A 10,940-nucleotide genomic window follows, 5' to 3' on the forward strand; every position below is an offset into this window, starting at 1 on the left:
TCAACACACATATGATTCAAAGTATATTTCAATTATGCATAAGAAAATAGAATTGATTATGTGATCATGCATATAGTTAATTCATCACTTTATTAAAGAAGTTAAGCAACAGAATACAGATAGATATTAATATAAAAGGATATATATATATATATATATATATGTATTGATATATCTGAAGAGCCAAGGGATTTTGACCCTCACCCTTCAGTCCCCCGTTTTAGACCAATGTGGGGTCCAATACCGCCACGTCTGGTCTACCAAGTGAGGTCACTACGGAAGGTGGAGTGGTAACGCATGCTTCCCTGACGGGTCACACTTGTCTCTTCGCCTCATTGCGGACATGCTGGATACTAAAAATTCCCAGTCCCCACGCAAAGGCTCTCCCACCTTCCACTCACAACAGGGCCTGGATGTTATCCTTCTTAAGTTTCTCTTCCAAGCGTGTCGTCAGTTTTCTCAGTCGGTTCTCCTCCTCGGAAGGGTTCAAGTTACTGCAAGCAGACCTGCATACATAAAAAAAACAGAAACGAACACACATCCACACACATAGACAGAGGACATCCATTCCCAATAGAGCTCCAAAAGCATATAACACATATTTAACAGCTCCCATGACCAAATCCTCTGACGCAGCCACAAACTCCTCCCAAGCTTCCTCCACATATTCCTCCATGGTTTCCGTCATGTCAGTAAATATTGCTCCTACCGAAAAAGCCAAAACCAATGCTACTGCTATAGCAGACGGAGGTTCCGAATCAGTATACCATGGAGTGCCCTTAGATTTAAGCCATACAGAATTCAAATACTCATAACCTGCAAACGGATCATTAGTTTTTATCTGTTCCAGAAATGCAGTGATACATTTCTGCCGAGCTGTTTGCGCCTTCAACCGAGGAAAATATTCAGTCTTCTGCTTCAACTCTGAAACACAAAGAGACAGCTCTGCTTCGTTAGCCTTCTTACTCTTATCAACTGGATGCCATGCAGGACCCATGGGGTGTGTCAACCTGTGTTTAGCACAGTCCTTTGATGGAGTCTTAGACTAGATCTCTGATTTCCTGTACTGAAGGAATTGGACTCAGAAATTGTCTAAATTGTTTTGCCCTGTCAAACCACTCATCTCCAATAGCTACATCGGACAACTGAGGCCATATCCTCACCTGAAATGATTTATAATTGTCCCACAACAGCTCCTCATACTTTAAAGGTACCAGACTAGTCTTTGCTCGAGTGTACATCATTTCAATATTCAGTTTAAACACTTGCAAATGCATCCATGCTGTCACATTATAAGCCATCGATGTAGGACTATAACATTTATCTTCAAGGTAATCATGCAAGTGATCCATGTTGAAAACAGTTTTGTTAGCAAGGTTCCTAGCAAACTCATACTGGTGTAACACATCAGAAAAACTAGCCCAAGTGTAACCTGACTTAACAAAAGAAGCATTACACACCTCCCAGGGTATCTCCATCATCTTCACACCGGTGAGCTTCTCAGAAATTTCTCTACATTTATCAACATCTCCAGGAGGAAACATCTTAACAAACCACTGTTGAATTTCTTTACATAAACAACGCTCAACATGTGCAGTCTCCTTCCAAGGGTCATCGAATCTAGTGTACCTGGGCCAAGAGAGGGACAAAGCATTAATAGCAGGCAAACCATTTTTACTGCCATTCAGATCGAACTTGTCCTTGTCAGTTTTATCTATCCTTCCTAACCTATCACAGACTGCACCGTAAGCCCTATTAGTGTCCCATCGGATCATGTGGCATTTAGTTGGGACTAACACTCCCCATCTCATCAAATCCTTATCATTTATTGCTGTTTGATACTCATCAGACCCCGGTTCTTCTCTAATCACAATATTGCTGTATGTATAACTTTGGGCTATATCTTTAACGACTTTGTTGTAACCAAGTTCATTCTTAGCTTTGGGAAGATAGTATGACATGATGTGGCGAGGATCAGGAGCACTTGGGTAGAACGGAAGTTTCACTGCTTTTCCACCTAAAATCATGTGGGAGTCATTCACATCTGCTACCTGACGCCTCCTTCGTTCTGCTCTACTCTCACCTTTTCTAGATTTTAACAAATATCGATTAACCATATCCATTCGTATAGAGCATGCACTCATGTTTTCACGAGCTATGTGGTCAGGGATCCAGCTCATTGAACTGAAATCTCCTTCAAACAGGTCAATGCCTCCTCTCCTCATCCACCGACCTTTTTGCATAATGAGGGTAGTATCGGGATAATTTGGGGAGTGACCAAGCCAATAGGTCACTGTCTCATTTCCGTCCAGACGATAACAACGATCATTTACATTTTGGTACATAGTCGGAATTAAATTTAGACCCTCAGTTTATCTTAGACATGGGTATTGTACCCATGATGGACGGTTATCGATCTCCTCACAATCCCAATGAGTTGAAAACGCATGGAATCTCCCTGTCCAAATTGAAATTTGAATCCACATCAAAAATGATAAAGCGATCAGAATTAAAAATACCAATGAGAGCGGAAGTACCAATCGGATGAAAGCTCGTTTCACTTTCAGTCGTCTCTCACTACGCACTTCTTCTTGAAGAATTAGCAGCTTCAGTATGTCGTCGGATTCAGCCATCTGTAATGATAAAACATTTGTACTAGAATTCTAGAATTTTAACATACACGACAGACATTTAATGATCCCGAGGTAGTAAGTTGTTACACTTTTCAAGTGGTTTCACCTGTGACCAATGTCTCCATACGGTACCCAAAACCCCCCTGTCCAGTAGAACAGAGATGTTAGTGGTCAATACCACCTGATAAGGCCCATCAAATTTCGGACCTAAGGGGGAAACTATCTCCCGCTGTAACATCACATTGTCACCTATTTCAGGCAAAGCAGGCATGTCTTTTTGCTCAACATTATCTCGATCTGCTTGTCGTGTGCTAACACTAACCTGTGTGTCTCGCAGACTGTCATCCAAAGCTTTCAGATAATTTTGTAAAGCGTCTTTCAAAGGCCCGGATGGTCCCTCATGTTGCAAGGGGCATCCCAGGGCAGCCGCATGTAGCGACCTGTCATTACCTCAAAAGGGCTGAGCTGTGTAGTCTTGTTAGGGCTGGCTCTCATGCTTAACAAAATCGCTGGGACAGCCGCATGCCACCCTTTCCCCACTCCAACAATCTCTTTCTCAATGAAGTTTTAAGCGTACGATTAGTGCGTTCAATAGATCTGCTAGATTGGGGCCTAAATGGAATGTGAAAGTGTTGCCTCACCCCCATCAACTTCATGACATTTTTCATCACCTTCCCAGTAAAATGTGTACCCTGATCTGAATCAATTTGTAAGGGCAAACCCCATCTTGGGAAAACTTCATTCAACATAATCTTGGCGGTTGCATCTGCGGTGCAGTTTCTCAGTGGAAATGCCTCAACCCATCTGGAAAACAGATCAACAATCATTAGAATGTATGTAAAACCTCCACTAGGGGGCAGTGGACCTATGAAATCAATTTGGAGGTGGGTCCACGGCCCTTGAGGTCGAGGGGCATGTCCTAAGGGAATTTTCAGCTTAGAAGAAGAATTAACCTTAAGGCATACTAGACATCTCTTACAAAAATCATTGCAAGAAGCAGCTCTCTGGCAGCTGTGTCAGCAGCTCGGTTTCCTGTGGCCTCAGGAGAATTGTCCGTTGCATGTCCAGTGACTTTGATAACTGCTCCTGTTGCAGGAAGATCACAGGCATTCATAAGTTCTTTTACCTGCTGTTGATGAGAGATCGGCAGACCGGCAGTGGCTAGAAATCCTCTGTGTCTCCACACAGGGCCGAAGTCATGAACAGCACCATATGCATAACGGCTGTCAGTGTAAACATTGACTCGTTTCCCCTGGCCATACTGCAATGCTCGTGTCAATGCGACCAGCTCGGCCACTTGAGCCCCTCCTCCTGAAAGAGAACCACAGTCAACAGTTTCACCATGTTCACTTACAACAGCCCAGCCAGTGAAGCGTTTTCCCTGTTCATGAAAGCTGGAACCATCCACGAACAGCTTCATGGCATCAGAAAGTGGTTCAGATTGAAGAGGGCTCTGGCTGTCCGTCTCGATCAGTCGGGTACAGTTGTGTGCAGTTCTTTCTTCTGGAAGCAAGGAGGCAGGGTTGATAGCAGTTTCAATGTCAATATTTATATCCACATTTTTACTCAAGAGAGTGGCCTCCCATTTAGCTCGTCTTTGATTAGCGATAGAGCCTAAACGAGTGTTTGTTAACAGTTTCAGAATCTGTTGTCTAGTGTGCAGTATCACCTTCTGATGAGTCACAATGTCCTCTGTAACCTTTACAGCCCACACTGCACAGTCGCATATCAACAGGCACGGATGCTGTCCTGCCATTGAAACAGGAATAGGGGCAGGATAATATCCTACCATCCCATAGGAGTTTCTTCCTGGAACCCTTTGACCCAGGGCCGCTGAATAGGATCGAGTTCCCACCCATGTCCATAGATGGAATGGCCTGCTGGCATCGGCATGACGTAATGCTGGGGAGGAAGCAAGAGTTTCTTTGATACTCACAAACGCCTCCTCCATCTCCTCAGTCCAGTCGATCAGCTCCGATCCAGGTTTTCCTCCTTTCAGCGCCTCTGTGAGTGGTTTAGAAAGTTCAGTGTATTCAGAAACATACTGGCGGCAATAATTCAAAAGACCCATTACTTGCCTTAGACCAGTAACCGTGTTTGGTTTTGGAAGTTCAATGATAGCTTTAACTCGTTCAGGAGTGATGCGTCTGCCATGCACACCCACAATTTGCCACAAATAAGTCACTTCAGGCAGTGCTAGCTGTGCTTTCTTCAAGTTCACTTTGAATCCCCCGTTTTGGAGGGCATTCAAAACAGTCTGTACAGCAGTCAAATGTTTGAACTTGGTTGGACTAGCAATTAAAATGTCATCCACATATTGTAGGACAACAGATCCGTCATATTCAAGTTGTTTTCTTACTGGATTGATGAAGGATGATAGTACCTGATGAAACAGTGTGGGTGAGTTGCAGAAACCTTGTGGCAAACGACTCCATGTCCATTGGCGACCCCTGCTGGTGAAAGCAAATCTGCCTTGGTCCTCCTTGGCAAGGGGACAAGTCCAAAAACTGTTAGAAATGTCTAAAGCAGTAAAAAGACAATGTTCAGATCCTATCTCATGTAGGATAGTTGCGGGGTTGGCCACCACAGGGTGCATTTTCTCAGACACTGAATTCAGAGAAGTGTAATCAATGGTCAAACGCCAGCTCCCATCTGGCATTTTGACAGGCCACATGGGAGAGTTAGTGGGAGAGGAACAGGGAATCACAATCCCCCGTTTGCATAGTTCATCTACAACAGTGTCAGCTCCTCTCGAGCCTAATTTTTCAAAGGATATTGTCTTCTGGCTTCATGCAAAGGACCTGGGATGCTCATTGGCTGAATCTGTGCTAAACCACAATCATATTTATCTTTTGCCCATACATCAGGAAATTTGGAAATTATAAACTTCCACTCAGAGCGAGTTTCAGTTAACCTAGCAGGTTCAGCCACTGCACATCTCTGCTCATGGTGGGGGCCACTCTGAGATAAGCGAATTGTTTCATTGCAGCCAAGCACTAGCTTACCTTGAGAAAGCAAAACATCAGCTTCGAGTTCTTTCAGAATGTCAACACGATTAGAGTCCCTACAGTGTTTCTCCCTACCCAAAATTCAGTCCAATATACTTTTTCAGAGTTAGAAATGGTTAGAGGGATAGGAACAGATTTATGATATACATTTGTGCCATTTAGACCTTCTATATACAAAGTTTCAGAAGTGATCTCAAGATTGAGATCTGTAATTGATACAGTCGCGCCCGTGTCAATCAAAATAAGGCATTGCCGGCCTCCTAACAACGCATGTATGAATGGGCGGGTGTCTGCATAATTACATGAACCGGAGGCCGCTGACCCCTATTCGTCACCTATCAGCTGCCTCAGCTTTTTGAGTTCAGCTGTAGTCAGAGAGTTAAGCTTCGGAGCATCACTGTTGACAGAAACATCATTTTTAGGACCTTCCTTTTTCTCATTTCTGTGATTTTTTTGTTTACCACTTCAACAATGTCTAGCAATGTGGCCCTCTCTGTTACAATTTCTGCATCTAGCGACAGGCTTGGTACAATCTCTAGAGGTATGACCTCTCTCATCACAATTATAACAGATTATGTTATTGCGGGGACTCATTTCCACTTCAACTGACACAGCAGATACTTTACCCACATTAACATCATCATCACGTGTTTGCAAATGGCTCCAGCTTACAGAGCACCAACGAAGCAAATCCTATCAATATCTGATGTCAATGGCACTGTTCAACAACATGTCTCGGTATTGTTTATTCAATCCGCCTGTAGCGGATTCTATCACTATGGCAGAATCAAGATCTTCTATATTGTTGTTTGCAGCACAGTACATTTCATATGCTATGCGAAAGCGCTCAATGTATTCTAAGGGGTTTTCGCCAGCCCTCTGTTTAATCTGTGTTACACTGGTCCAGGGAAAAGACCCCTGACCCAAAATATCTTTCACGCGTATCTTGTAATCTGAGTAAGCTTCACAAAACTCAGGCCAATCTGTGGGGACTCGGGGGTGGAAAGGAGCAATCTGAACCGCCCTTAATTTGCTGGTGGGAACCAAACCCTCAACCAAAGACTGTATATCTGCCATCCCCAGATTCTGTTGCCTAGCAACGGCCTCTAGCCTGTCCCATAGAATTGTGTTTGGGTTATACAACTTAAAAGGTTCCAACCCTGCAAGCAAACTGTTTTTCTCAGCAGCCGTGAGCCTGACCCATTGACCATCCTCACAGCCAGCCCCCATCTCAGCATTCAATCCTCCCCAATCCTGATGACGGATTGGGGCGGCGAATGCCGTCTCAATGGGTTTAGACATTTCTCTGGGGGACAAGTTAAGATTTCCGACCCCCGGTTTCTGCTTAATCTGCTTTGTGTGCATGGCAGGAATTTCTGAAATGTTATAAGGTGGGGGGCGCGAAACAGCCACATTCAACAATCTGCGTGCCTCAGCATATGGCCCATCGTTCTGATTATCAGTCTGCTCACCAGCGCTGAAAGCGGCCGCTGCCTGTGCAGTCTGAGAAGAGGAGGTGGGGGCCAAGGGAGGATGGAGAACTGTCTCATCTTTCACAGCATTTTCTGCTTTTTCACAAACAGCCTCGAAACCCTTACTCAAACTACGAAGATCACAGCCAACTTCCTGCCCAATAATTTTTGCCACTCTATCACGCTGGGCAATCAAACTAGACCATCCATCCATCATATTTGGAATTGCCTTTTCATGGTTTAACGGTATACCACCCAGTTTACAAATCCATGAATAGGCAAACACGGATAGATATTTGGCCCTATCAGCGTCTTTTTTGTTCTGCAGCCAGTCAATCTGCTGCATGACTTTCCAATCAGAATCAAACCCCTGACTGACCATTTTCTTAATGAGCTGTGCACATTTCTTTGATTTGAGCTCGTCAGAGCAGAGCTGTTTACAGCGTGTGCCCTCCTCGTTTTGGTCAGAACTACTCAGAAAATTCCCCTTATCAGACATTTTTCTTGGTCACAGTTGAAAATCACTACCGAAAAGATTTTAGCAGCAAATATTTTACGCGGATAAATTAACTATAGCAGCAACAATACTGGATTTCTACACAATACACCACAAAGTACATTTACATTTACACATTTGGCAGACGCTTTTAACCAAAGCGACTTACAGTGCAGTTATTACAGGGACAATCCCCCCAAAGCAACCTGGAGTTAAGTGCCTTGCTCAAGGACACAATGGTTGTAGCCGTGGGGCTTGAACCAGCATCCTTCTGATTACCAGTTATGTACTTAGACCACTACACCACCACCACTCCAAAGTATTCTTCACAAACATCCTGGTCACATATACTGATCCATACCTATTCGGGTCACAATTTATTTATTTACTTGGGACCGCTCCTGATGCATCCCTGGCAAAACAATCCCTATTGTATTTTATTTTATTTTATACCTAGTATCTGAATCCCTAACTGCCTGATTCACTAAGCTCAGGGTACCCCTATCTGAGGTGGAAGAGATTGAGCAGGTTTACGGTGCCACTGGACCTCCCGTCCAGGGACGCACTCTGCCGGGGTGGTGCTACACCAATGCCACAGAGCGCGTTTCACTTGCGCTGTTTGCTGTTTTAACCCTTAACAGCTCTCTCAGCGACTTCTTATACTCTCAATAGTATAATTAAATTACTCTTCACTCGCCCCGTCGGAGTGAAGCTCTCCCGCTCCCCTTCAAAATCTCTTCCAGTCAGACAGCCCTAACAATTAATAAAAGCTTCCTACCTTGTTTGCTGATTTGCCAGAGATGTCACCACGGAGTGATTGCCCGCATCCTCCACCAAACTGTTAGGGGTATAACAGTTATGACGGGACCAGATATGGAGAAAGAAAACCAGGAGTTGAGAAATTCAATTAAAGAATCAAAATTTACTGAAGAATAGTTTGCAGTGAAATTGGTAGAGCCAGCGACAAAGTCTCACGAGGAGATCGAAAGCTAACTCGTACCTTACACAAAATCTTACATCAATTATACCATTTGCAAGGACGTACATTCCATTATTTTACTCCTGATTGGCTAAAAGAACATAAAGTCACAACATATAGATAGTTAAATGGCCTATCAACATTAATCAGCGCACTTGTCGTCCGTGCCCGAGATTTACGTCTGAAGTGACCTCGCAGATGGTCGCGGGGCGTCTTCGAGTCGGCCTGGTGTGCACCCCTGGTTCAAAACCTAGGTAGAAGGTCAAACGCACACACAAAACACTGACGAACGACAGTTCTTCTCTGGGCACAAGAGAGCCAGAGCACACATTATCAGGCCATTTGAACCAAAACAGAGAGATAAAATATTCACTCCTCGGGCAGAGGAGAGGGTTGAAATAACATACATTTCTTCCCTAAAGAAATAATAAGAGAAAATCACACTTCTACTATTCAGGTATTATTACATAGGACTTTAAACCATATAATTAGTCATGGAAAGGTAACAATCAAACACAGAATACATCTGGAACACATGTTTAACGCATTCCCCCTGATCCCCTCCCCTGAGAGGCTGGAGAGCGTCACAAATAAGCTTATCCCCCAAAAGACCTTCAGCCGATGTGCAGGACAGAGAGACTCTGGAATGTTCCTAAAAGAGACTCACTAACATTCAACACACATATGATTCAAAGTATATTTCAATTATGCATAAGAAAATAGAATTGATTATGTGATCATGCATATAGTTAATTCATCACTTTATTAAAGAAGTTAAGCAACAGAATACAGATAGATATTAATATAAAAGGATATATATATATATGTATTGATATATCTGAAGAGCCAAGGGATTTTGACCCTCACCCTTCAGAAGTTAGGTGGAAACACTTGATATTTTTACTGCAGTACTGTGATTTTTGGATGGAGTGTCTAGTCTAAACATATTCCATAAATGAGTTGCAGGAATTGTTGGTAATTAATTTTATAGGCAGGTTTCCATAATGTAGTGGTTATCACGTTCGCCTATCACGCAAAAGGTCCCCAGTTCGAAACTGGGTGGAAACACTTGTTACTTTTACAGCAGTACTGTGATTTTTGGATGTAGCGTCTTGTCGAAACATATATTCAATAAATGAGTAGCAGGAATTGTTGGTAATTTTCTTCATATGCTAGTTTCCATAGTGTAGTGCAGGGGTCCCCAAACTTTTTTCTATGAGGGCCACATCATTTTTCCTTTCTATAATGGAGGGCCGTAGTCTAACAGAAAATGGCATGGGCCGGAGTGATTTATTGTGGAGATTTTATTATGATTTTAAATGGATTTACAGTATTATGCCTCCTAATGCTAGATTAAGTTATTATTTATGCACCATACATATCAAGTGATATATAGCCTATTAAAAGAGCATTATTACTATCGTAATGACATTTTTTCATATTCAATGCTATTGAAATCAAATTATTTACTTACTCATGCGTATTAGGCTAATCAGTGTGAACTGTGGGCTTGTTTCTGGCTGGTGAGAAGTCCAATGTCAGGTTCCATTGCTGTCACAGCCAGTCTCAAAGACTGATGCAAATGTTCATCAGTGAGTCTTGATCTCATCGGATTTTTCATCAGTTTCATGCGTGAAAAGGTTTGCTCACAGATATACGTGCTGCCAAAAAGTGTGGACATCTTCATTGCATTCCTTCTGATGTTTGGGTAGGTCTCGTTAGGGAGGGCAGTATAGAATTCAATGAGACTGTTGGGCTTAAACGCGTCTTCCAGAACATCACAGTTCTGTAACTCAGCCAACTCAAACTGATAAGAAGGCAGGGCTTCTTCAATGTCAGCAGCAAAAGGGTTCTGAAAAAGGCGGATTTCTTTAGCGTGGACATGTAGCTCACGGAATCGCACATCAAACTCCGCCTTCAGCATTTCCAGCGCTTCCACTGACTTTTCAGCTGGGAATGGGACCACTGGTTTCTCAGCTGAGAGGCTTTGGGTAACAGGGAGATGGGTGAAGTCTTGCTTTTGCACTTGTCCCACAAGCAGTGCTAGTTTCACCTCAAATGCTTTTATGTGGGAATACATGTCACATATTAGTTTCCCTTGCCTTGGAGCTGCACGTTGAGGCCATTCAACATTTCTGTCACATCTGTTAAAAAGGCGAGGTCCCATTTCCATTTTGTGTCGATCAGTTCTGGGACAGTTTTGCCCTTTGTCAGAAGAAAAACATTGATTTCGGGTAGCAGCTCGTAAAAACGCCTCAACACTCTGCCCCGGCTTAACCATCGGACTTCTGTGTGGTAAAGCACATCTCCGTGAGAAGACTCTAGCTCGGACAGAAAGACTTGGAACTGCCT

General features: G+C 43.3%; 1 non-coding gene across 1 annotated transcript; it reads left to right on the forward strand.

Moving 5' to 3' along the window:
• Nucleotides 1–9,583: 9,583 nt before the first annotated feature.
• Nucleotides 9,584–9,656, forward strand: trnad-auc (transfer RNA aspartic acid (anticodon AUC)). The gene has a single exon. It is a non-coding gene; the product is annotated as a tRNA-Asp (tRNA).
• The last annotated feature ends 1,284 nt before the right edge of the window (nt 9,657–10,940 follow it).

The sequence above is a fragment of the Xyrauchen texanus genome, unplaced genomic scaffold (assembly GCF_025860055.1).
Source record: "Xyrauchen texanus isolate HMW12.3.18 unplaced genomic scaffold, RBS_HiC_50CHRs HiC_scaffold_1077, whole genome shotgun sequence".
In the NCBI taxonomy this organism is placed as follows: domain Eukaryota; kingdom Metazoa; phylum Chordata; class Actinopteri; order Cypriniformes; family Catostomidae; genus Xyrauchen; species Xyrauchen texanus.